Below are 26,686 nucleotides of genomic sequence, written 5' to 3'. Positions count from 1 at the left end.
AAAAGCCAGCCAGTGCCACCCTTGATAACAATGCTTAGTAGGGCAACCCAAAATGAGTGTTGGCAATGATGGTAACAGTACTAATAATTTGATGATGTAATATGATCAGTGTTATAACAGAAAATTTATAAAAAAAAAGTCCCAGGCAGGATGGTGATGAAATTCCAAAGAGTTAAGCAGTGCTAAGACTTCATGCTTTCCCTCCTTCACTGACTAAACAACCTTTAATAGAGTTATCTTCTTAGGTATCACTTTCTGTTCACCTCTGCTATATCCTGTAGTAAGTATGGAAGGAATGTCAGGTGATATCCCTCTGTGCTCTAGGATAATTTATGGCCTAAACTAAAGGATTCCCTTCTCCTTGTTAATCATAAATTAAGTAATTAGTAATTAATTTAAAGTAATTATTTTAAAAGATGTGGTGGAAAAAATCTGAACTCTAAAAGACAGGAATCATCCAAAAGCGTTTTTCAACACAGTCCCTTTCATTTGCTACTAGAGATAATATTAAATAACAAGAAGATATTATCCCTATGATTTCTGGGCCTTCTGCTTACAAGACCGTACCTTATTTTAGGAAGCATAGAGAGAGAAATCTGTTTCCAGCCATGCTCAGTTCAGCAGAAATGGCAGGTGGGAGGGATAAGGGTGGGGGACAAAGTCGCATGTCTTCTCTTTTGTACCTAAAAATTTTTTTAACATTTTATTTTTAAATAATCTCTACACTCCACGTGGGGCTTGAACCCCCAACCCCGAGATCAAAAGTCACATGCTCAACTGGCTGAGCCAGCCAGATGCCCCATACCCAAAATATTTTATATAAAAAACAAAATAAAAATGTCAAAGAATATCTTATGCCTTCCTTCCTGCCTCTCACTGTCTCTAGAGTAAATTATACAAGACAGTGGACCAGGCCAAGTGTTGCATCGCCACATGGTCCAAAACCCCATTTCTGTCCGTAAGAAAGAGGACTACCGTGTGGCAACGGCCAGAACACTTCCAGAGCATGCAAAGCAAGGTTGTCTGAGGACCCTGGCTTCTACCCAAGAAGAAATGTGACTCTAGTTGCAGACATAGGAATAACTCAAAAGTCGCACAAGCCAGGGGTAAAAAGATGAACTAACCTAATCCCCTCCGCTCCCTTATGACTGTAAGGGCAGAACGATCAGAGAACCCTGCCATAGGCAGAAGTAGCAGGAGTTCAAAAGTCACAAGGACTCATGTGCAAGGGAAATTTACCTTTGAGCCCAAGGTGTAAGCAAGCAGGGGCTGTGAGGCAGCAGATGCGCCTGGAACACGTTTTCCCAGGTCCAGTCACTAATCCTACGTATCTCAGGTTAAACACCTCCTTCCAGAAACCTACCCAACGAACCCTGTCCTGTCCTCCCTCTTGCAGGACGCTAAATGGTGAATTCTTGGTCACCCACATACATCCGCAAAGCAGACAGCAGAGGCAAAGAAGCACAGATGATGTGCCACATAAGGGGAGTCATTTCTAAATGGAATGCTCCTCGAAGCCTCAGAAGGGAGTCCGTGAAGCAGTTTATATTAACTCACAACTTCCTATTTCTTCTGGTTTACAGAAAACTGTTTTAATTTCCCGTTGTCCATCTCTTTGATGTCTGCTTCACTGACTTTATCAGGGTTTAGCTTCATCGTTCTCTTTTCTTCTAGTTATTAAGAAAGAAAAAGGACCCCAATCGATATTTTATTAGTTTTTTACGTAATAGCTTGTGTTAAAAATATTGGATTTTTTTTTCATTTAGGGTGCTATGCATGTGTTTTGGGAGCAGGAAAAGTATTTTGAAGGATATCATGTTGAAATAAATAAGGAATATATCTTCGTTCTCTTCAGTGGTCCAACACATCATATTTTATATGGCTAATCTGGATATCCTTGCTGTTGAACTGTCCTGTCTGTCTATACTTTTTCAGAGAATGAGGATTTCTTTTTATGAGACAGGCAGAACATTGCCTCACAGCAGGATTTTTGTGGACCAGATAAGTCCTTTGTTGTTGGAGGCTGTCCTGTGTCTTATAGGATGGGAGGTGGGTCCCTGGCCTCTGCCCACTACACGCCAGTACCACCCACCCAGCCTCCATTATAGCAAATGAAACTGTCTCCAGGGGCGCCTGGGTGGAACCGTCAGCCTAGAGGCCAACTCCTGTTTTCTGTTCAGGTCATGGTCTCTGGATCCTGAGATGGAGCCCCACGTTGAGCTCCCACACTCAGCACAGCCTGTTTGTCCTTCTCCCTCTGCTCCTTCCCCAACTCTCTTTCATTCTCTCTTCATCAGTAAATAAATAAACAAAATCCTTTTTTAAAAAATGTCTCCAGACATGTCTAAATACAGGGAGGGGCAAAATCACCCCCTTAGAGAACCACTGGTTTATAGCATGGTAGAGACTAACATCCTTGGCCTTTTCGGTCAGATATTTTTCCAATCACCAATTTGGTCCACTTTGTGTCAGGTGCAACAATACTTCATGGTATCCCATCCTTTGATGAAAACACAGGACAGAAAATGTTTTTCTGAAATCCCAAGAGGCTTCTCTCCCCATCCAATGGAAAGAGCAGTATATGGTGATCTAGTCAGACCAGCAGTCTGCTGCTTATTACCTGTGTGACCTCTGGAGAGCCCCAAGTTCTGTATTTGTATGGTAGAAATGTGATACTGGGCTTCCAGATCAGAGACGGTTGGAAGAATCAAATCGGAAGCTACCCGATTATGTTTTGCATAAGTGACAGACAGACCAAGTAATGCCTTTCAATATATTGCCCTTTCTGGATAAAATTACTCTCCTTAATGAAGGAGTGGGAGGCAGAACAGAGCGTGGTGGATGGGTCTGGTCTTTGAAATCTGACAAGCCAGGGTTGGAAGCAACCGGGTGCGCCAACCAGCTGTGTAGGTGATTTACCAACTAGGACACATAACCTCTCTGAGCTGGTCTTCTGTGATCAATAAAATTATCCCAATGCCCACTGTGTAAGGGGGATTGCCAGAATTATAGAATACATGCAAGGTACTTTGTACAAGTGTCCAATGTAGCATAAGCTCCCGTCAATTATGCTTGCCATTGTTGTCGTTATTAATAAGTACAGAAAATACCATGTGCTCTCTGCCTAATACATTGGAGAAACAACTAAGAGCACAGTTTCCTGAACCAGAGCTTTCATGGGAACATCCATTTAAATTGCTTCGCTTAAAGCCAACAGCATTGAAAGGCATGTTGGAGAGATTAGTCCATTTTTAGGCTGTGGTAACAAGAACTGTATCTTCTTTTTTTTTTTAACACAGAGAGAGAGGCAGACATAGGCAGAGAGAGAAGAAGGGTCCCTGCAGGGAACCCGATGAGGGACTCCATCCCAGGACACTGGGATCACGCCCTTGAGCCAAAGGCAGATGCTCAACTCCTGAGCCACCTAGGTGGCCCACAAAAAGTGTATCTTTTTTTTTAAGATTTTATTTATTTATTCAGAGAGAGAGAGAGAGAGAGAGAGGTAGAGACACAGGCAGAGGGAGAAGCAGACTCCATACAGAGAGCCTGACATGGGACTCAATCCCAGGTCTCCAGGATCACGCCCCGGGCTGCAGGCGGCGCTAAACCGCTGCACCACCGGGGCTGCCCCAAAAACTGTTATCTTATTCGTATCTATATTCAAAGCACCTAGCACAGTGCATGGCCAGAGTAAGTTCAATCATAACTATGCTTGACAAGTTCTTGAACATCTACAAGGTTCCAGCAACAGTTCTAGCGTATAGGAGAAGGAACAGGCCCTCATAGAGATTACAGTCCTACTGCAAAGACTGCAAATAAAAAACACAGGAAATAGGCAGATGTCAGAAAAGCCACACAATCTTCTTGGTCTCTTTAACTTTTTCACTTACGATCAACACTCAGTTATAGAGAAATCTTTCTCAACTTTAAGAAAACCAACATCGCAAGGATAATTATAAATGGAAGATGCAAAAGATGCCATGGTCTCAGTTTGAGACACTAGGGAATGATGGGAGTATGGTAAGATACAGAGGAGGATCTCCCTACTGAATGATAAAGGTGGCACATTCTCCATATGGTTTTGAGATTTCTGGCTCTGAGGAGAATGGATTTTTGACAGTGGGGTGTTTATAACGGACAGAGGATGGTGCACAGTAGCAAGAGATATAGGCAGGAGGGTATAGCATCAGCCTCAGGAGCCTGGGTTACAGGGGCCAAATTCCCTTCTCTGTGCCCCCAAAGTCTCAGCCAGTGCCTGGCAGCATAGGTGACATCACACAACTAGCAGGTAGATAATGAGTAGCCTATGTCCTTATGAAGACTTTTTTTTAAAATATTCACCCAAATTCTACAGATGAGAGGGAAAAAACTTTTTCATTCAATCACTTTGATAAAGCTTTCAGAAACCCCCACTCTGGGTGATTTCAAGCATCTTATTCCTACAGGAAGAAGCAATGGAATTAAGCATCACTCTGCCTAGATCAGATCCTAATCCTTTTAGAATGGTTAATTGTCCATAGGATTTGTTCTGTAGCTGGGGACGGTCTTAACCTCTGGAAGTCTATGATTAGAATCTTGACAGGGTCACAAGGGATGCTCCAAGACAGATTAGAACCAGGCTGCACCCAACCTTTCTTTTTCCTTTTTTTCCCCCATGATTTTGCATTTTTAGACCGAATCGTCTATAAAGCTCTGGAAAAGACACAGAACAAAGTAGATTTTCAGAGAATGGCAAAAGGAGCTGAAGGACACCTTGAAAGGAGAAAAGAATTTAGGCCTGTTGTGGTCTTAAAATACATACAAAAAAATTCCAAAATGTGCATTATTTACTTCTATCTAGAACAACAGCTGGGACATTTCTGAGAACGGGTCCGCAACACTTTCCATCTAAGAAAAGGTAGGATGCTGTGGTGCATTGATCATACGGGTTTCAGAACTGTCTGTTTTTCCCTGGGCGCACTTATAAAAGTGAGCAAAATTGAATGCTTTTTTAATAACCCTGATGGTACAGTATTATACATTAGATACGATTCATTGTTTCCTACCCCATATTTATGTTCCATGGCCTACCACTGCTTTTCCATTAGACACTCTACCCTGTAGGGAGAAAAATGGGTCTAAACCATAAAGCGAGCCCTTTCTTTTGGCAGACATCCTGTAATTAGCTCAAGTTTTCATCTTTCATCAAGATCCTGCTGCACAAAACAGAAAAGTTTTCTCTTCTCGACATGTTTTTGCCAGATGTTTCCACAAAAGAAATGTAAAGGCAAAGTTTCTTGTGTGCGCTGGCGCATATGACTTCATCCTTAATGACTGCCTCGAAATGCTCCTCCTCCTTAATTAAGCGAATTAGTTCTCCCCCAGTTCCTTTGTAAAGAACACCTATTGTCCCGGCCCCGGGCCTCGCAGGCCGCCCCGTCCCTGTCGCCCGTGCCCGCAGGAGGGGTCAGACAAGCAGCCCCAGCCCCACTCCTGTGCGGGCTCCGCCACCAACCCGAAATAAACCTTTGAACATTTGACAAAACTCGCTCGTTTGCTGCAAATGAACGCGTGAAACAGCTGCTGTCTCTCCGATTAACCTTACATTTTCTTCTGATTAAGGGATGATTCCGTGTGGAAATATTATTATGAATTTGCATCAGGGTCGGCGGCGAGGCGCTGTCTCTTTATTTTGTCTGAGATAACAGTGTTTTCAGCTTTGCTAGAGGATATTTTTATGTTTCTTTTAAATATTTTTTTTTCCTTCCTGGTGATCTTATCAATCTCTACCATCCACACACAGAATTTGGATGGCCAGGACCAGGAGCTGGCTTCAGGGGATCTGACTCAGCCCCTTTATTTGAGAGGTGGCAAAACAAAACAAAACAAAAAAACTGAATTGAAGGTAATTGCCCTCATCGTGTGTCTGATTAGATTAGTAAAGACATCAGAAGTCTTATTCTGTATCTTACATCTGCTGCTAACGGATGGCTCTGAGTTTTCCTGTGGAAACCCAAAAGAAAACGACAAAATACCGTCACTTATTATCAATGACATAAGCTTGAGACCATTGAGGATGATGCCTGTCTATACTTCCTAACAGTTGCAAGTCAGCAGTCTTGGCTCTGGCTGTCTCACGGAGGGGGGCCGGGGATGAGGTGGGGTGGGGGGGCTGATCTAGCCAAACTCTTCTTTAATAGATTTGGAAAGCAAAGTGAGTGTGAGTTCCCATGAGGCTGAGTGGCATCTAGTGAAGACGTAGAGGAGGAAAGGCTTTGTTGCTAGCTAGGAGTCCAAATCTCAACTTGACCTCTTAAAACAATGACCTGGGGCATGGTTTTCAATCTCTCTAAGTCTATTCATTTAAAAACTGGATTAGTGGGGCACCTAAATGGCTCAGCCGGTGAAGCATACTACTTTTGGTTTCTGCTCAGGTCATGATCTCACGGTCATGGGATCGAGCCCTGAGTCAGGTTCTGTTCTCAGGACCCAGTCTGCTTCATATTCTCTCTCTCTCTCACTCTCTCAAATAAATTAATTAAATTAAATTAAAATAAATTAAATTAAAACTGGATTAGTGATAGAAACTTCTTCATAGAACTGCTGTGAGTAATGGATAAGTATATTGATGAGAATAAGCATGCATAGTACAATGCATGACACATAGCAAGCAGCTGACAGGTTAGCACTTTGCTATATCTGGTTAAAATCCTGAGAGCTGGTGACTGCCTAGATCAGAAGGTGTGGGACAAAGGAACAAAGGCGGAGTCACAGATGAGGATGAGGTTTCAAGCCCAGGTAACTAGACATTCCTAGTACTCTCCAATGTTCTCCCCACCTCTCAGTCCTAAACACGAGAAATTTCCTAGCCCCTTACCCAGCCCCCTTTTGGTTAACAAGGGCCAGAATTAGGGCGAGACCAAAAGGGTACTTAAGGTGAAAAATCTGAGGAGCCACAGGCTCTCAGGGCCACACAAGTGCCAGCCCTCCACTTACATGACCCTGGGAGCCAGCACCTTCCTAGAATTCTCACCAGCCACTTCCTTCCTCTTACCTACTCCCAGCCCTGGGTAAGGCCATGACAAGGTCTGGCCCGTGAGTTGCCACTGGAAGTGACACTTGAAAGCCAGTACCCAGTGATTCTCTTTCTTTGCAGCTGAGAAGGTTGCTTGTTGCAGGTGGTGGAGCTCAGTGTCAACATGAAGCAGGGTCCCCTGCCAACCCACACACACATGTAGATTGTCAAGAAATAAAATTTTGCTGACACGTTGTGTTTCGGCGACAGGCAGACAGACGACAGGCAGACGTGAAAGAAATAAAATTTTGTTGTGATGAACCACTGAAATTGGGAGATTGTTTGCAACGGCAGCAAAACCTAGCCTTATTCTTGTTCTCATTTGTGTTATCCTAATCAAAATCAATTACTCCATTTTTGTCGCTGTCAGCATGAGTAATGAACCCAGGCAGAGTGAAGTTTAAATATTAGCCATGGCCCTTTCTAGTTGTATTTTCTCTGAGCCTCCCTTTCCTTAGCCAAGAAAATGGCACCAATCTGCCAAAACTCGCAGGGTTATTGTTTGGGGTAAGTTGCATCCTGTTTGGCTAATAAAAGAGAACGTCCTTCTGGAGATGCTTCCTGTGAGCAGGAGATATTCCTACAGCCCCAATGCCTAACTTAGCGCCTTTGCGTATCACACATGTTTCTTTGATGTTTGCTGATTAAGTAAAAAAAGACTTTGGTGTATGAGTTACAGCAAATTTCTTTCCAAAGCTAGAGCTATGAGCCATCCATGAACCAAGAAAATGGCCCAGATTTTCTTCTGCGTCTCTCTGTGAATCTCTTATTCTTTTACTGCCTGCATCTGCTGAGTTGTCAAGGTTACCTCTCATCATCTTTGGAATATTATTAGATGTTGACCCATATTGTGTTAAAATTATACAGAGACCTGGATGTGTGTTTGCCTTCCCCACTGTTTCAACTATTATCACTCTTTTCTGATCTGCTTCCCTCATTCTACTGCATTTAGACATGCGAGAGATTTTACAGCTTGGCTCTTCACCAGAATGAGATATCCTTGTGCATTACACTGACTGGGTGAGATTTCAAGGGACTTAGCCTCAAACCATGAACAAGTTGCAAAGTTCTTTTGTTTGCATTTGGGTGAAATTCAGCCTTTTCCTTCTAAATGCGTAGATATCATGTGGAGTCCCCTGCATGGGTATGATCAGTCCTCTCACTCTCTTCATCTTTCCTCCTCCTCCTCACCATCCCCACTGTCCTCACCATATCCCTGCAGTGTATTTATTCGGTCCTGTGTTAGAGACTCCGCTAAGCACTTTATATGCATCACTTAAGCCATACCACAACATTATGAAAGAGGTGCTGGTGGTAGTCCTGTTTTACAGATGAGAAAATTGAGGCTCAAGATAAGTTACTTACCCAAGGACACACAGTCCTAAATATCAGAGCTAAAGCCAGGTTGGGTTTGACTCCAAGTCCTGTGATTTTACCTTTCTGCTATACTAAGGAAGAGATAAAAGTGCAGGGGCTCTCAAAGATGCCCCAGTTTCTTTCCAACCTGCATTTGAAAAATGGCAGTGATAACTAATATTCTGAGTATTTCAGAAAGAGATGGGAAATGGAGAAAACTAACTGGTGATCTAGTGTGAAGAATGGGGCTTAAATAAAGCAACACTCAGAAAAACACGTGCCCCCCACCCACCCACCCAAGTGGTTTTACAAGCTAGAATTTTAAGAAAATAATAAAGGGATATTATTTGGCAAAGCTATTTGTTGGGAGAAGGTATTGTTAGATTCACTTCTAAAGGTGTGCATGGTGAGATGAAAAGTTAAAGAAAAGCGATGTGAATATTAATCTTCAGGCCAGTATAAAGCATTATACCTTGTTAAAGTGCATTTTCTTTTTTAAAATTACCTTTTATTTATTTTTTTAAGTTTCTTTTTTATTTATTTATTTTTTTAGTAATCTTTACACCCAATGAGGGGCTCAAACTCATGACCTTGAGATCAAGAGTCATTCTTGACCTCTTCTGAGCCAGGCACCCCTCAAAAAAATTACCTTTTAAAACTGAATTTCTTTAATGGTTGAGGTTGGCATCCTATGTTTGTTGGCCATTTTATCTCCTTCTCTGTGAATTAGCTATTCATAAAATTTGCCGTTTTCTTTTTTTTTTTTTTTTTTTTTTTAATTTGCCGTTTTCTAAGGAAATCTCCATGTATATACATAAATAATTTGCAAGAATGTTCGATATATTATGGGAATTAAGCCTTTGCTTGTCATTATATTGTAAATATTTCCCAAGTTTATCGTTTATACTTTCTTTGTTTATGGCATTTTCTTTGCTTATGGCATTTTATTATACTTTAATAAAAGTATATTAAAAGTATTAGGATACTTTTAATACTGAGGTTTAAAAGGTAGCTTTGGAGGCTTCCAGTGACAAGGAAAAGAATCTGGATTCAAACCCAGAGTCACAAATCAATTTCATGCCAGTAACGAGAAGGCAGGGAGCCACTGTATAATTTGTGAGGCAATTTGCCGAAAGCTTCCTGTTAGTTTCTGGGCATCATTAAATAATAGCCATGTGCTGATTTGGCTACTTTCCACGCAACGCCTTACAGCCACTCTATCAGCACTCCCATCAGTTTGCAATGCCTGGCTGGTCATAATAGGTGTTAACACCAGCCCATAAAACTACTGCTACTTTATGGATTTGATGAAATGTCAAGTGATTTGCTGCTGAGAGAAAGAATGAAAGAAAGAGAACGAAAGAAAGCTGGAAAGGAGGCAGGGCACAAAGAAAGAGAAAAGGAAGGAATAAAAGAAAAGGAAGGAAATAGGACAAATAAAAAGATAAAAAAAGGAAGGAAAGTTATTGAAAGGAAAGGCTTTTTAAAAGGAGAAAGAAGGAAAAAAAATAAAAGGAGAAAGAAGGAAAGAAAGTAGAGAATCAATGGATGGATGGATGGGAGGGAGGGAGAGAGAGGAGAAAATGAAAAAAAAAAAAGTAAGGCCAAATCCATTTTAACTACACAAAGGATCATAAATCCTGGGGATGAAAGAGAATACACTGTTTTTTTTAGATCTAAAGCTCTTCTTTTACTGGAAGAAAAAACTCAAGCCCATAAAGGCTGAGTAACTTGCCACCCACTCACACAGCAGATTCATAACAGAACAAGAACCAGATTCCAACCAGGTCTTCCAATTTCCAATCTAGCTTGCCTTCCCTCAAACTCCTTTAAGTCACTGGAAGCTTGCTATTGACTTAAATTGACTCAAAGCAATATCTAATGTAAATAAGAGTAGAGCCAAAAATGGGCCTTCTGCTAAACTGGAAAATCTTACCCCCTGTGATTTTTTTTTAACTGCAGCACATTGCCATAACATAATTTGACCTTTAATGTGTAAATTTTAAAAAGACAGTTGAGCTAGCAGTTCCTTCCTATTAAAAAAAATTAAAAAGAAAAGTTGTTCATAACCTATAATAGAAAAAGGTATTTCAGAGGAAATTGCTGACGTAAAGTTAGGAAAAAGCTACAGTCTTCAATACAGTTTGGTAGAATTTTTATTTTTTTAGCCATTGATACCTGAGGAACATTGTACTTTTTTCTATTGCTGTTTGAGGCCAGATAGACAAAGACAAATAAAAGCAAGAGGTTGATGTCATTACACTTGACTTTTCATTCAGTGAGTGGAATTTTAGGTAGAAATATGACATCCTCAGGAGAGAAGTGGAGAGTGAGTTGTTGAACATCAAAAGGAAAAATTGTGCATGACTGGAGAACCAAACTATTTCTCCAAATGCACTTACAGCACAGAAAATATCCCCTTCCATGTGGTGTAGATGTGCCCTCTCCTTGTAGTCAGGAGACAGGGCTGAGAGAGAGCTCACATTTCCTTTCAGTCCCATGATTCTATATGATCCTGTAAGAGTACACAATCCCTGTGCCCTAATTAACTGGTTATTGCTTTAATTTTCTATTTTACTTTGGCAACGGGGAACTTTTTCATTCTGTTAATTTATTCTGGATGACATTCTTCTGTATTAGCTTAGCTGTTTAGAATTTGTGCCAGTGAGGCCAGAGTATTTACTTTCATTCATTCATTCATTCATTCATTCATTCAACAATCATTTATTACACTACTTACCAACCTGGCACTGTTTTAGGTGTTGGGCCTATGTCATAAACAACACAGATTAAAACAGCAACAACTGACAGAGGTTGCACTCTAATGTGTAGCTGAGGATAGATGATAAATAAATTGATGCAATCCTACGTGATATGTTAGAGAGGTAAAAATAGTGCTATGGAGAAAAATCAAACAAAGGGACAGAGAGGGGAGGGGTAGTAGAGGAGCCTTAATTTTAGATGGGATGATAAGGAATTCAGGTAAGATGGTCTCTAATAAGAAAACCCTTGAGCAAGGGCCTGAAAGAGATAACGAGTGAGACCTAAGAATAACTGAGGGATCTTTACAGGCAAAAGGAACATGCCTGAGGACACCCATTCAGGATGCATGGCCAAAGCACCATGAGGGATGGGGAGAGCTCAGAAAGGTTAGGGGTCCAGATCTTGTAGAGCCAACTAGCCATGGGAAGGACTTTGGCTCTAACTCTGAGTGAGATGAGAAGAAAAACCACTGGAGATGCTTGAGCAGGGAGACAAGATCCACATTTTCACATGATCACATTGCATTGGTTGCTGGGTCAAGAAGAATACATTCAAGGACAATGGACAATACATTCAAGTGGACAGAGTGAGCACTAAAAGAGGCTGTGCCAACCCGGGCAAGAGATGATGATGACTAGCCTGGGACAGTAGCAATGGAGGAAGAAATATATGGCAGATGCCGCCTGGTATATGAAGACATATGCACATGTGTCTTGAGGCTAGGAATAACAGAACTTGTTATTCTTAGGGTTGGATGTGATGTATGAAAGAAAGAGAGGACTCAGGATGATTCCAAAATGGGTCCAGTTATTTTCATTCCATTAAATAAATCTCCAATAGTCACCCCAATTATCTCCTTCTCTACCTCCACCCACCCTAGGTCCAGTTGTACTGACAGCCAACATGTTAATACAAGTTGCCTGCCAGTAGAACTTACAGAATCGATCCTGGTTTTCCCCTTTATGTGGATTAGCAGAGTCCACATTGACTTTGAGACCAGAATCATTACCAGAATCATTTCAGCTGTACTCATTTATTCTTCCTTTTCTATGGTTTCTAGAATTTTATTTCTGTTTTAATGGCCTGATTATATATGAGGCTTTGTTGTTACTTTGAAACATCTGGAGAGGCAAACGGGGTAGAGGGGCGTGTGCGGGATGGATGGATGGACAGGAGAAAGAGATAAAGGGAAAGAGACAAAGAAAGAAGGTGTTGAGAGAGAGAATATGCAATGGCCAAAAATTAAATTGATTAGTTGAGTTCAAAAGTGAAGAAATAGTTGCAAGAACACACTCACTGAACAGAGTGAAAGAACGTGATGGATCAGAATAGAGCCATCACCCCCCCACAACTATCAAAAAAAGATAAGATGCTCACTGGAAGTGTAGCAGTGGCATCTTCCCCAAGCTGATGACTAGTGGAAGCTACAGTCCTAGTTCATATTAATTTACTGAGGCAAAGGATAAAAAACAAGAAGCAAAATTTAAAAGAATAGGAAGAAAACCTAAGTTAGGTATATGCTAACTGAAAGAAACTGTCTTTGTAACCTCAAGGAGACAACATTCTAAATTTCTAATTCTAAAAAGACAGCAAGATAGGATAAATACTAGCACCAGGATGATGACTTTGGATGTGTTAAGTTTATCGCCTTAAGAGTAGATTTGTTTATATGTTTATGCTCCATCTCCTTGCATGACAGCTTTTAAGAATGTATATAATAGAGGGGCGCCTGGGTGGCTTAGTCATTTAAGCATCAGACTTCTGATTATACCACTCAGGTCTTGATCTCAGGACACTGACATGGAGCCTTGCAGCAAGGCTCTGTGCTTGTGGGGAGTCCACCTGTTCCTCTCCCTCCCCCTCTGCTCCTTTCCCCTACTCATCCTCCCCCCATCACAAATAAATAAATAAACCTTTTTTAAAAAGAATGTGTATGATAGAAAAGTAGAAAAGAAAACAGTTGTAAAAATAAGAGTGAAGAGAAAATACTGGTAATAAAGGCAAGGATAAAATTAATGCACTCCCACTCGTCCCCCAGAAAAGAAAGGAAATGATATGCATATGTAAAGTTCTATGGAGTCACTAGAGTTAGTCTGTAAATTTGGTTTTGTGCCTCCTACCAACCAAAGCAAAGAAGAAAATATGATCTAAATAAAAACCTACAGTTTCTATAAGACTAAAACAAACCAGCAGTATTGTGAAAGCTATGACTAAAATCTAAAGAAACCAGGTTCTATGGAACCACGTCATATAGATAAAGACCTTGACGGTATTCTTTTAACAAATGCAATAACAGTGCATAAGAGTTTCCTTTTCTCCATACTTCTCCAAAACTGTTACTTCTTGTATTTGATATTAGCCGTTCTGACTGATGCAAGGTGGTATCTCACTGTGGTTTCGATATGCATTTCCCTGATCATTTGTGATGTTGACTATCTTTTCATGTGTCTGTTGACCATCTCGATATCTTTGGAAAAATGTCTACTCAGTCCTCCACCCATTTTTCAATTGGATTGTTTTGTTTTGTGGTATAGAGTTGTATATGTTTTTTATATTTTGGATAATAACCCCTTACTGGATCTAGCATTTGCAAGTATCTTCTCCCATTTCAGTAGGCTGTCTTTTCGTTTTGTTGATGGTTTCCTTTGCTTACAAAAGGTTTTTTTGTTTGTTTGTTTTTTTGTTTTTGGTGTAGTCCCAATAGTCTATATTTGCTTTTGTTCCTCTTGCCCGAGGAGACACATCCATAATGGTATTGTCCAAGAGATAACTGCCCATCTTTTCTTTTAGCAGTTTTATGGTTTCCGGTCTCACTTTTAGGTCTTCTCATGTTGTTAATAAATTGTTCATCTCTTCCATGTCTTAAGTGAAACATCACTAGTTAATTCTGATAACTTTTTTTCATATTAATATGTTTTAGAACTATTACAAATGTACGATAAAATGATCCTTGCCACCGTGGTAACAATTTGACCTAGCTGTCACTTTCTTTATGCCAGCTAATAAGATAAAAAGGCAACAGTTTCTAGGTGTAATTTCCACAGATATTTTATGTAAAACAATGACATCCTTTGTAACTTCTGCCATTTGACCTGTGTCAAGCAAGCTTTCTGGAAACAAATCTATTTGAAAGATTCTGCTGCGATTAGAGCCAAATGCAGTAGATGAAAATCTTCTGATTGGGGCCAAGGAAGCCAAGATTATTGGTTCTGCTGTGGGTGTTCTTGGGGTTAGCAGAGTTCTGAAGGTCACCATCATTAGCATCAATGTGGCCACAGAATGCATCTCTCAACTTGCTCAACTGTAACAAAGGGGGTTAAAGCTGAGCTAATTTACAATCTAAATGCATGTGCAGGATAGCCATGGGGTACCACGCTGATTTAGCTGTTACTTTTTAGGGGAAGCAAAGGGCACGTTAATATTTTATTCACCTTCAAATTCACTATAAACTGTACATCCTTGTATAGCTAGCTCCTCCTCAGGCAAATGAGCTGTTAAAATTAATGTATAAAAATAAAAATGAAATTTTTCCCCCCTGGCACCTGTTTGATGACAGAATTGTCATCAATGGCCAAACTGCCCTTGAACGCAGGTTTTCATTTCCTCCCTCCGGTGGTCAGAAGGCTGGGAGGGTCGCCCCCGGCCCCTTCAGAAGTCCCCTCCTCCTGGTCCCCCGCGGGGCGCTCACTCATTCTTAGCGGGTGCAGATGCTCGCGTAGATGCAGATCACTTTCACTTCTGCCGGGGAAATTACAACACACTTCTTTAACTGGCAGAGACCGGGAGAAAACTCAGATTCTTCACACACTAAATTATTGGACCTCAGAGGATCAGTAATCTTTCAAGCCCAGCAGCACCAGAATATGCCTGCGAGTCTGAGAATAGCACGTGGGCGGGATGGGGAAGGAATAAAAAGGAGTTAGAAAGGGTTTAGAGGGAAGTGGAAGCAAATAGTTTGGCGTGAATATTCCTGCACGCATCCAGCGAACAAATCCTCGTTGGGCATCGGAGAGCTCCCGGCGCCCGCACAGGGTCGCACACTTTAGTTTTCACTAGGGTCTGGGGGAGGGCGTGGGTGGGGAGTATCTGCTGACTCAGTAGCCCTCAGCGGGACCAGGAAATTGACCAAAATTAGGAGAGTCACTGTATTAATCAGGGACACTTTCAAACAAGTTATACCCAAGAGAAAGAATCCTCTGATCTGAATTTTTCTCTTCTTGTGAAATTCCCTACTTTGTGTTCAAAGGCGAAAACACACCAGTGGTAGCTTTTGTCCACCAAATGTGGGGCAGTTGGCTTCTTCTAGAAAAAAGGAATCTGCGTCACTTCTAAGTTAGATTTTGTTCTGTTGCTGTCAGAGCATTGGCCCAGAAAGGGGGCCGGTTTCTGTGATGACTGCTACCAGAGCAGGTGCAGTTTACTGCCCACAGATATTAACTTTGGTAAGCACTTACTGAATGCCTCCTCCAGGGCAAGAATGGAGAGAAGCAAAGCTAGGCGCCTACCCTCCTGGGGCTTTAATTGTAACTTCATAATGAGAAGTTTCATCTGTGTGGTTCCTTCTCTAAAACACAAAGAAAGCTTTTCAGAGGCTGCCTCATTTAAGTGTCAGGAAAGGAAGGTAGGTGGTATTTTTATTCCCATTCTCCAGCTGGGTAAAGTGAGTTCTAATGAAGTAAGGCCTACTTGCTAAAGGTCACCCAGAGGTCAGAGCAGCAGGAAAAAAAGGAAAAGAAAAAAGAAATGATCACAGGACTGTGTCATACGCTCGGTAGTTTAAACTGAAAAGGAAGAAAACATTTTTTTGTGTGTGGGCTTATCTAAAAAGAAATGTGTTGCTCGTTTTCTCAGTTTCATTTATTCAGCAAGTAAGAGCGAGGCGCTATTCTAGGCAACAAGGATATAGCAGTGAACAAAACAAAACTCACATGGGGCTTGCATCTAGATGGGAAAGCCAGACAATGCATTTTTAAAATATGTAATGTGCCAGGAAGAAAAGAAAAATCTGGTGAGAGGGTAGTGAGTGGAGGTGCTGTTTGGGATGGAGTAGGGCAGGGGCTTCTCTGGGAGGTGGCATTTGAACTGGGGTCTGGATGAGGTGGAGGAGGTCATGTGGACATCTGAGGGGCTCCAGATGTGGGCACAGCAAGGAGGAAGGCTGTCATGGAGAAATGTGCCTGACATGTTTAAGAAACAGCAAAAAGACCAGTTTGGCTGGAGAAAGGACCTGGGGCAAAGGCACGGAGATTTGGCCACCAAGGCAGCCAGGGGCCGGGTGGCAATGCTGGCTCTCTGTGGGATGGGCAGCTGTCAGGGGTTAGAGCCAAGGACAGCCGGGACGTGGCTTGGTTTTCAGAGGATCTCTGGCCAGTGTGAGAACAGGCTGTAGAGGGACAAGTGTGGAAGTGGGAAAAGCAGTCAGGAAATTTGCCATCCTCTACTCTGAGACATGGTGAGGACTCGGGGAAACAGGCTGCAGTTGGAAGGGAGCGGTCATTTACAGCATGCATTCTAGATGTGAAGTCAATTGTATTTGCTGAAGGATTGGAAATGAGGAAAGAAAGAGAGGTTTGCAGATCCGATAATCTAGCTGACCTGTAAATCCTTCACAACTTAGCTTTGCAGGATAGCCATCAGAGCCCAGGAAAGTACTCTTGTCTTGGGCACTCGGTCTTTTGGCCTAAACGAGACGACACTGTGCTCAGTCCTGGTTCCACTTATTACCACCTGAAAGACTAGGGCAAATGAGTAGCAATCTCTACTCCCCGGGATCTTAGCAGTGAATTAGAGACAATCGTTTCTGCTGCTCCTACTTCAAAAGGATATTGAATAAAACTCCATAGAGTTGAGACAGCACAAATTTAGGGATTATTAGTTACATCATTAGCACCATCAGAGTTAACATTGTGAGTCAGTAGAGTTGCCTTTGGTGTATCACTAAGGGATTCTAGGAAGTTTCCCTGGCCAAAATTCTCTCACCAACGGCTTGTCATGATGAAAGGATTTCACAATGAGCCTGATTCCTTTCTATTAAGACACTGTGGATCTGAGACATCCTCCTTTAAAATAGGAATTTTAACCTGACCCGCTGTCAGTCATTTGTCATTTTGGGTGAATATACATATCAGATTGCTTTTCTGCCATCACAGCCAACTTAAGTTGCAATGGGAGAAAGGACAGAATAAACATGGGGTGGAGAATGCAACAGTTGGGGGGTTGCTGAGTATACTGTAGACAGATTGAGAAGATTCCTTGAGGGAGGAGCCTCCAAAAATAAACTCTGTTGATGGTGAAATATCCAGATTTGCCTGACATCATGGTGTTTCTCTCATCTAATAAAAATGAAGTCCTAGAAGCACACCTCCCTGAAATAATTTTTACAAGTAGCTACAGAAGCCAAATTGCTCCAGAAAGACATAGAGTTCATGGAGATTCATAAGTTCTAATGGCCCCTTTGGCTTGCTTTGTTTAAACAAACTGGTCCCCACTGCAAGTTTCTTCGATTATGGGTGTCCCTGCTTTGCCTGAGCCTTTAAAGAGTTCCTTTTCCCTAAATATTTCTGGAAATGTCCAGGGGTGGTAACATGTAATCAGAAATCATTCCATCCAGTGTCCCTACTGTGACGGAACCCATGGACCTGGGCTCTGATGGTTCTACAAAAATGTCCCTCAGGACTAGAGGTCTGTCCCCATCGCAGCGACCAGCACCTGGAGATCCTGTGGGCCCAATGTTGGTAAATTTGGAATACCTGCCAGCTAAGCTGGGAACTCAGCAAAGCGACAGCTAAAGGCTTGCTGAGGAGTCCCACAGCAAATTTGTTCAACCTCGGATGTGCTGGTGGTTTGTGGCAGGGGCTCTCTCACTGGAAGTGTGGTGGCCACACGGCCACATGGTCATCACCCCACACCCTGACACTTCCCCAGAGGTACTGCCCCCCCAAGGTATAAAGCATGCTCCTGTCACCTTTACAAATACCATCCCCACTTCAGGCACAGTCACCTCCATGCCCAAGCTAACCAATGTAACTGTGATTCAAAGCAGGGTCATGGCCATAGGATGCTCGGAGTGGGGGGGGGGGGGGGCACTGTGAAGCCATTTGAGCCCCATTGTGTTACTACTGTTACAGTTATCATTCTTCCACATCACAGCCACTGGGCCTTTCTCCAAGGCTGCTGACGGCTGGTGGCTGTCTGGGTGAGGGCAAGTTCTGATGTCAGCTGAGAAACTCTCTGTAACCCCACTCTACACTCCTGGCAACCTTTATCATGGGAAGCCATTTAGCTCTTCCCTGGTGGCACCTGCTCCACCCTGTCACTCTCCTCCATGAGGAGCACCCTCGTTTCTGCACATTGGGGGGAAAGATCTTGATCTTTCTCAGGAGGCTCCCAAGCCCTTGAAAATCAGTAGATAGAAATGAATGCATCGGCGTGGCCCTCTGCTGCCCCAGGAGCTCCTGGCACCATGCAGTCCTACATCAGGTCTGCATATACCTTTTCCCTCTTCTGCAGGGAAGGGACCCCAAACAGTACATCCCATGAAACCACAAAGATTCAAACCTCCCCCTGCTCCTCATATCTCTACATAAGCAACAGTACCGATGATTAAATTCACAACACGCTTAGCTGGTACTGATGGTTAACTGGGGGTTTCTGAGGGCAATTCAGAATTGATTCAAAGCGGGGATATGTTTTTAGAGGTTGCATTTAAGCGCTCAGTGCTCCTGAATAGGGCAGGGCCTTGCTGAGGACTCGGTCTGTGAAACACAGGGCACCAGCATCTTTTCCTTAACATCACAAGCACTGTGACACTTTTCTCCTCATGAAAGTTTTTTTTAAGATTTCATTTATTTATTCACGAGAGACAGAGGCAGAGACACAAGCAGAAAGAGAAGCGGGCTCTGCCCGATGTGGGACTCCATCCTGGAACTCCAGGATCACACCCTGAGCAAAAGGCAGACACCAACCACTGAGCCACCCAGGCATCCCACCTCATAAAAGTTAAATATCTTCATGGCATAAAGCTAGCAAAGTATGGAAAAATATGTTAAAGAAAATAGTAATCAACTGTCATCTACTTCCCACAGATAGCCATGGTTAAGATTTTATTTTTTTTAAGATTTTATTTATTTATTTATCCATGAGAGACACAGAGAGAGAGGCAGAGACACAGGTAGAGGGAGAAGCAGGCTCCATGCAGGGAGCCCAATGTGGGACTCAATCCAGGGTCTTTAGGATCACGCCCTGGGCTTAAGGCGGCACTAAACCGCTAAGCCACCTGGGTTGCCCCACAGTTAAGATTTTAATGCATTTCCTGTGAAATCACTTAGCATAAATTGGTATCATTTGGGAAACATCTAATACAAGGCATAAAATTTATAAAGATATGTCCAAAACAAAGATAGTCTTGTACACATACAATTTATACACACGTGTATATGTGTATATAAAATAAGTATATATTGTTTATTAAGCATAAGTAGATACTAATGAGTTTAAATAAGAAATGTTTGTGAATGCAGATATTTTATTGTGAGCATTTTCCCAGATAATTAGAAGAACATGATCTTTGAGAGCAGCATTCTGTCTTATGAATGCAACGGAATTAAACATTCTCTGTTGGTTGGTATTAAGGTAGTTTCCAATTTTTTAAAAGATTTTATTTATCTATTTGACAAAGAAAGAGCACAAGCAGGGAGAGCGGCAGGTAGAGGGAGAGGGACAAACAGGCTCCAGCTGAGCAGGGAGCCCAATGTGGGGCTTGATCCCAGGACCCTGAGGTCATGACCTGAGCCGAAGGCAGGTCATTGCTGAACCAATGAGCAACCCAGGTGCCCAGTTTCCAATGTTTTAGTATCATCACTACACTGACTCTCTTAATCAGTGAGGGAGAACATATTCCTAGGAGAATTTCCTTCTCAAGGGATATATGTATTTGGCCTGTCCTACTACTATATGAAGCTGAAATGCATCCAGAGAGCTTGTTCTGACTTAGTGCCCAACAACTCCCAGCTGTGTGATGTGCCAGGAAGGAGGCAGTGGCTTACACTGCCCCTTCAGCTTTTGCTTCTGGTAAGAGGGACCTTGCCAGCAGTTTCTAATATTCCTCTGCCTGAAAGTAGATACATAACCATGTCAAGTCAGGTAACTTTGTCCTGCCTCTGCTTACTTAACCTGGAAAGTAAGGATAAGCTCCTTGATTTTGTAAACTGTAAAAGACTCTGCAAGGCTGAGGTATTAGTTTAACCGTATCATGTGGTTATAGAGCTGAAGTGAATGGATTGGTGTCCTGGCGTCAGACTGTGGGTTTTGAATCCTGCGTCCATCATTCATCATGTATTCTTATGTAACTTAGCCAAGTGACTTCTCTTTTCCTCATCTTTAAACTAGATGACAATAGCACTTGCCTCATAGGTAAGGATTGGGTACAATCATGCACTTAAGGCGTGCATCATGTGCTCATTACTATTATTGTTGTTACTTATTATTTAGACTCAATGTGAAACTGCCATTTGCTTCCTGTTAAATATTCTTGAAGCATGGGTAGTATGAGTAGTTAAAGTTTAACCAGGATACCAAAGCAACTTTATTCAAAGTGTCAAATCAAATTAGTAATGTCAGTGTTTTTCAAAATATGTGCCCCAGAAGTTCTGTAGGGTGCGCCCCAGGGAACCTTTGGTGGCGGATGCGATGGTAATTGGACTGGGAAGGGCAAGCGGGGTTTCAGGACCCCCATGGGTATAGGTTTGTTCTGATGGCAAGAATTGTTAGCTGACAAACAAAATAATTTCTTCATCTTGGATGCAAAACTAGACCTCATTTTCCCAAGTCCCCTGCAATTAGGACTCCATCCCATGACCCTGAGATTACCATGTCACATTGTAGGCCTTGTGGTCTCAGTCTCAACTACCCCCAACTCTACCACTGGAGCGTAAAAGCAGCCCTAGACAACATGTAAAAATGGGTGCGCTGTATGCCAATAAGACCTCACAAAACTTTGCTATGGTTTGTCAAGCCCTGGACTAGAGCATGGCATGCAAGGGAGAGTTACACCGAGTGACTGGAAGGGCAGAACTTGCAGATAGGAAGGACCTCATGAACCCTCACAAGAACCTTGGCTTTTAGCCTCAGAGTAGGAGGGAAGGCTTCAGAAGGTTTTAGAAAAGGGGATGACTTGATATATATAAACCCAGTCCTCAGTAGATCAGTGTTTCAGCTTTCAATCACCCTGTGAACCACTGGCCCCATTTACGTATTGCTCTGTGAATTTCCTTTTTATTTTTTTTATTTTTTTTATTTTTTAAAGATTTTTATTTATTTATTCATAGACACACACAGAGAGAGAGGCAGAGACACAGGCAGAGGGAGAGGGAGAAGCAGGCTCCACGTGGGGAGCCCGATGTGGGACTCGATCCCGGGTCTCCAGGATCACACCCCAGGCTGCAGGCGGTGCCAAACCACTGCGCCACCGGGGCTGCTCTGTGAATTTCCTAAGGAGATTCAAGGCAAGCTCCTGACCGAGATGGTATCTTCAAGGAAAGGCCCCCGGGCAGACCCCATGGGCCTTCACAAGGTGGCATTTATGACCTAGGTGAAGTTGCTGTGGCTTTATCACTGTCCTCAGGTAGGATCAGACCCTGAATCTCAGTCCCCCATCGCTCACTTCCTGTCACTGCATTCAGGTGATTAGCATATGAAGTCAGAAGCACAACTAAGTAAGCGGCCTTTCAAAACACAGTTGCCCCTGGAAGCAGCCTACTCACTGCTGGTAGACAGGACCGCACCTGGATAATAGAACAGTGATCACAATGGTTAGCGTTTATTAACAATGTGCAGGTTGCTGCAGAAAGTACTTTATACGATTACCTGATTTAATCCTCACAACGAGCCTGGCTGGTAGGAACCTTGGTTTAGCCCCCTTTGAATTAGTTGGAGGAAAGGAAGGCAGGGAAATCCAATTTTACGGTCGTCAGGCGAACAAAGCCAGAGGCATTCATCTCACTTAAGAAGAGCATTGCCAGCAGGTCCTCAGCTCCTAGTCTGGTGGTTATAACACTATCCACCTCCACACCACACCAGGCCCTGGCCTTCCTCCTGGGACACGGGAATTCCCAACCCCTCTTATCTCCTGGCTGGGGCTGGAGGAAGTACTGCTGAGGTTTGTTTTACCAACTCCTTTTTCCCACTATGTCTCATCTTATCTGCCCTTCTGTGCCTTTAGATGACTTTGCATCCATTTTACGTGAATTTCATAATTTAACTCTGAGGGTAAATCCCCCCCCACCGCCCCGGCCCATCATCAGGGAGTCCCCCACATGATTAATCTCCCCACTGAGTAAGACTGCAAAATACTTCAGAATCCTTATTTATAGCTTCATGGGGTTAGAAAAGAGGGGGGGTATATCTAGAGCACAATCAACAGTAAGAAGGGTTTGCCACATTAGGTAATGAAAATCCTAACCTCCTACTATGTAGACCAGGGCTCCTCCTTAATGATTAGAAATATTACACTTGCCTAGGTATGCTCAGGAGCTCACTGAAGAGAGTGAATTAGCATTTGAACTTCTTTTAAAAAGAATTTTAAAAATTATTTTAGAGAGTGTGTGTACAAGAGTAGGGGGAGGGGCAGAGGGTGGGGGAAAGCCGACTCCCTACTGAGTGCAGAGCCCCACTGAAGACTCCATCCCTGAGATCACAAGAACTGAGTTGAAAACCAAGATTTGGATGCTTAACTGACTGAGCCACCCAGGCGACCTTGAACTCTTCTAAAAGAGCAGAAATGAATGACAAGATCTGCTTGAACAGACAAGACTAAGTCTATACGATCTGTGAATTATATTCCCAAGAACAAGTCAAATCTTACATCTAGTCACATGGATGCTCTGCCCACAGAATAAGGTAGCAAAGGCACACGTAAGGCACAGACCATACACTGTTGGTGTTGTCATACAGAGAGACACATTGAGAGGAGGCAGTAGCGCACTAGAGCCCCTGGGTTAGCCCCAAACTAACAGCTGTTGAGGCACCACAAGAGCTAGTACATGTCCAAAAGTAACTAACTGATACCCATAAGACAAGGTTGGACCCACTAATTAGTCTACCATGAAGTTTTAATAAAAACTTTTTTCCAAGTGCTGCTTCGATAAACACATGAGTTAATATATGGGAGTTTAGAAGTTAGTCAAAGGAATCTTGACAGCCAGATCCTTTAATCTTGGCCTTCCCTTGGCCCCTGCCTACTCTTGGTCACAATCTGAATGAACTTTAACTTGTCACTTCAAATGAAGCATATATTTCTATACAACAAATATTAATGTCATAACTCTTGTGCTTTATTATTTTAGCTGATTTATATCGATGTATCAACATTCCAAAGAAAATAGAAAGTGTATGCTGGTTGTAATAACTTATTTCTTTCTTATTATTGCTATCGACATAAAATTCATACGATATAAACTTCACCATTTTAAAAAATAAAATTCACTGGGTTTTAATATCTTCTTAATTGCATACATCCCCTCTACCTAATCCCAGAGCTTTTCCATCACTCCAGCAATAAACTCTACCTGTAAGCAGTCACTCACCATTCCCTTCTTCCCAAACTTCCTGGCAACTACTAATCACCTTTCCATTTTCATGGATTTGACTATTCTGGACATTTAATATAAATGGAATTTTATGTGACCTTTTGTGTCTGTCTTCTTTCACTGAAATAATGTGATACAACACATATCAATCAGTACTTCATTTCTTTTCATGGCTGAATAGTGTTCTTTTATATGGATATATTTATGTTCATTCATTCATCAGTTGATGAATATTTAGGTCATTTTACTTTTTCACTATTAAGAATAATGTTGTTATGGACATCCATGTATTAGGTTTTCTGTAGATATATGTCTTTTTTTCTTCTGGATTGATACTTGGGAGTGGCAATTCTGCATTAGATGGTAGCTCTGTGGTTAACTTTTTGAGAATTTTCATAGTGGCTGCATTATTTTACATCTCATCAGCGAAATTTGAGTTTCAATTTCTCTATATTCTTACCAACAATATTTTCCCATTTTTTATTATAGCTATCCTAGTGGGTATGAAGTGATATCTCTTGTGTTTTTTTATCTTCATTTCCTTAGTGACTAATGATGAGCATCTTTTCATGTGCTTATCGGCTATTTGTATGTCTTCTTTAGAAAACTGTCTATTTAAGTAATTTGCTATTTTTTAAAACATAAGGTTGTCTTTTTATTATTAAGTAGTAAAAGTTTATTATATATACTGGATCTAGAGCCTTATGATTTGCAACTATTTTTTTCCATTCTGTGGCTTGTCTTTTCATGTTCTTTATATCCTTTGAAGCAGAAAAGCTTTTGATTTTGATGCAGTCCAGGTTGTCCATTTTTTTCCTTGTTTGTGCTTTTGGTGTCATATCTAAGAAATCATTGCCTAATCTAAAGTTATAGAGATGTGCCCCTGTGTTTTTTTCTTACTGTGTTATTGTTTTAACTCTTGCAGTTAAGCCTTTGCTCTATTTTGAGTTAATTTTTGTATATGGGATGAGGTAAGGGTCCCACTGCATTTTTCTGCATATGGCTATCCAGTTGTCACAGCACCATTTGTTGAAAAATTATTCTTTCTTCATTGAATAGTCCTGACATTCTTGGTAAAAATCAGTTGACAGCAGATGTGTGGGTTTCTGGACTCTCTTCCATTGATTTTTATGTCTATCCTTTTTTTTTTTAATTTTTAAAAAATTTTATTTATTTATGATAGTCACACAGAGAGAGAGAGAGAGGCAGAGACATAGGCAGATGGAGAAGCAGGCTCCATGCAGGAAGCCTGATGTGGGACTCGATCCTGGGTCTCCAGGATCGTACCCTGGGCCAAAGGCAGGCACCAAACTGCTGCGCCACCCAGGGATCCCTTTATGTCTATCCTTATGCCAGTACCAGGCTATCTTGATTACCGAAGCTTTGTAGTAAGTTTTGAGATAAGGAATCATGAGTCCACCAAACTTACTCTTCTTTTTAAAGATTATTTTGCTATTCTTGGTTAATAACTTTTTAAACATCAAGTTAAAAATGAAGCTGCAGCTCTCTAAAGGAAGACAAATTTTCAAAAAGACACTATAACCTCTGCTTTGTATATAGTACACTTGAAAATGCTTGTAGCATGGAATAGATCAATGTCACCTCTAATTCAAACTCTGAATGCCAAAGTCATTTCTTTGGAGCCTATCTCCTTTCTAAGAAAATAACTCTTTCATTCCTATTCTGTAAATACATCTATTGGAGCACTTAGAACATTTTATTATATTTATTTGTTTATGTGTCTATTTCCCCCCATTAGTCTATAACCCCTAAAGGACTAGAATCACACCGAATTCATCTCTGGGTCCCCCTAGTCATGCCCTGAGTGGAGGACCAATATGTTTTTGTTGGAAGGAGAGAAGGCAATAATGAAGGAAGGGAAGATGGGTGAGAAGTTAAGAGGGAAAGGAAAGTAAAAGAGAAAAGGAAAGAAAGAGCTAACATTTACTACATGTTTATAATGTTCTACACATTGTTGTAAGACTCATCATCCCGTGTATTCTTATGAGTATCTTACAAGTTCATAGCAGTATCATGAATACTCTTATAATGCCCATTTTACAGCTAAAGACAGTAAGACAAAGAGTTTAATAATTTACCCAAAGTTATACCACTAGCAAGTAGCCTAGGCAGCCAGGCTCCTTGGTCGTGGTCTTAAATAACACACCATGCTACCTGTCAAATAAAGACTCAAATAAAGACCCCTGAGCTCTACTCTTACAGGCTGGCTCAGTAGGTTTGAGGTGGTGCCCTGGTGTCTTTACTTCAAACAAATTACCAAACGATTTGCAAGACAACTCTGTTGGCAACTAACACTACAAAGGATGACCAAATAAAACACCCATGGGGGTCAAGGCAGGGAAGACTTTGGTGAGATGTCATACTTGCAAGGAAAAGCCAGGGGAAAAAAGAGACACCTGGATACTAGTAAAGATAAGGAGGGGGAAGAAAAACAAGCTATTTGTGGTCTAACCCAGGAGACCAGACCAAGCAATGAGCACCCCTTCAGCCACCAGCCTCCCGTTGGCCCTGTCTGTGCCTGTGCTGTATACCCTGCAGGGCACATACCTTCTACCAAGTCCATATCACACTTGATGTCCACCTCAGAGTATCCTAGGAGCAAATGAATGAACCTCCAAAGCTCTAGAACCAAATTACATGTATTTATTGCTTGTCATCGCCAGGCTAAGTTCTAAGTGCTTTACATGGAAGAACTCAGTCTCCACAACATTCCCGAGGCAGGTACTATTGTCATAACTCCGATGACAGGTAAGGACTCAGAGGCACACAGAGGGTAAGAAGCTTATCAAGGTCCCATGGGTAACAAAGGGAGAAGCCAGATTCCAACCCGAGCAGTTTTGCTCCAGAGTTGATCCCCTTCACCAAGATGCTGCTCCAAGAAGGAAGATAAAAGAATGAAGGATGAGGC

At 41.9% G+C, this 26,686-nt stretch overlaps 1 long non-coding RNA gene across 1 annotated transcript in view; it reads right to left on the bottom strand.

Moving 5' to 3' along the window:
• LOC144314038 (uncharacterized) overlaps nt 1-26,407 on the bottom strand; it is a 60,907-nt gene extending 34,500 nt beyond the window's left edge. The window contains exon 1 of the long non-coding RNA XR_013379694.1: nt 26,326-26,407. This is a non-coding gene — a long non-coding RNA (uncharacterized LOC144314038). The remainder of the gene's footprint in view (nt 1-26,325) is intronic.
• Between the last annotated feature and the right edge of the window lie 279 nt (nt 26,408-26,686).

The sequence above is a fragment of the Canis aureus genome, chromosome 5, assembly GCF_053574225.1.
Source record: "Canis aureus isolate CA01 chromosome 5, VMU_Caureus_v.1.0, whole genome shotgun sequence".
NCBI lineage: Eukaryota > Metazoa > Chordata > Mammalia > Carnivora > Canidae > Canis > Canis aureus.
This window is presented reverse-complemented; position numbering and strand designations above follow the sequence as displayed.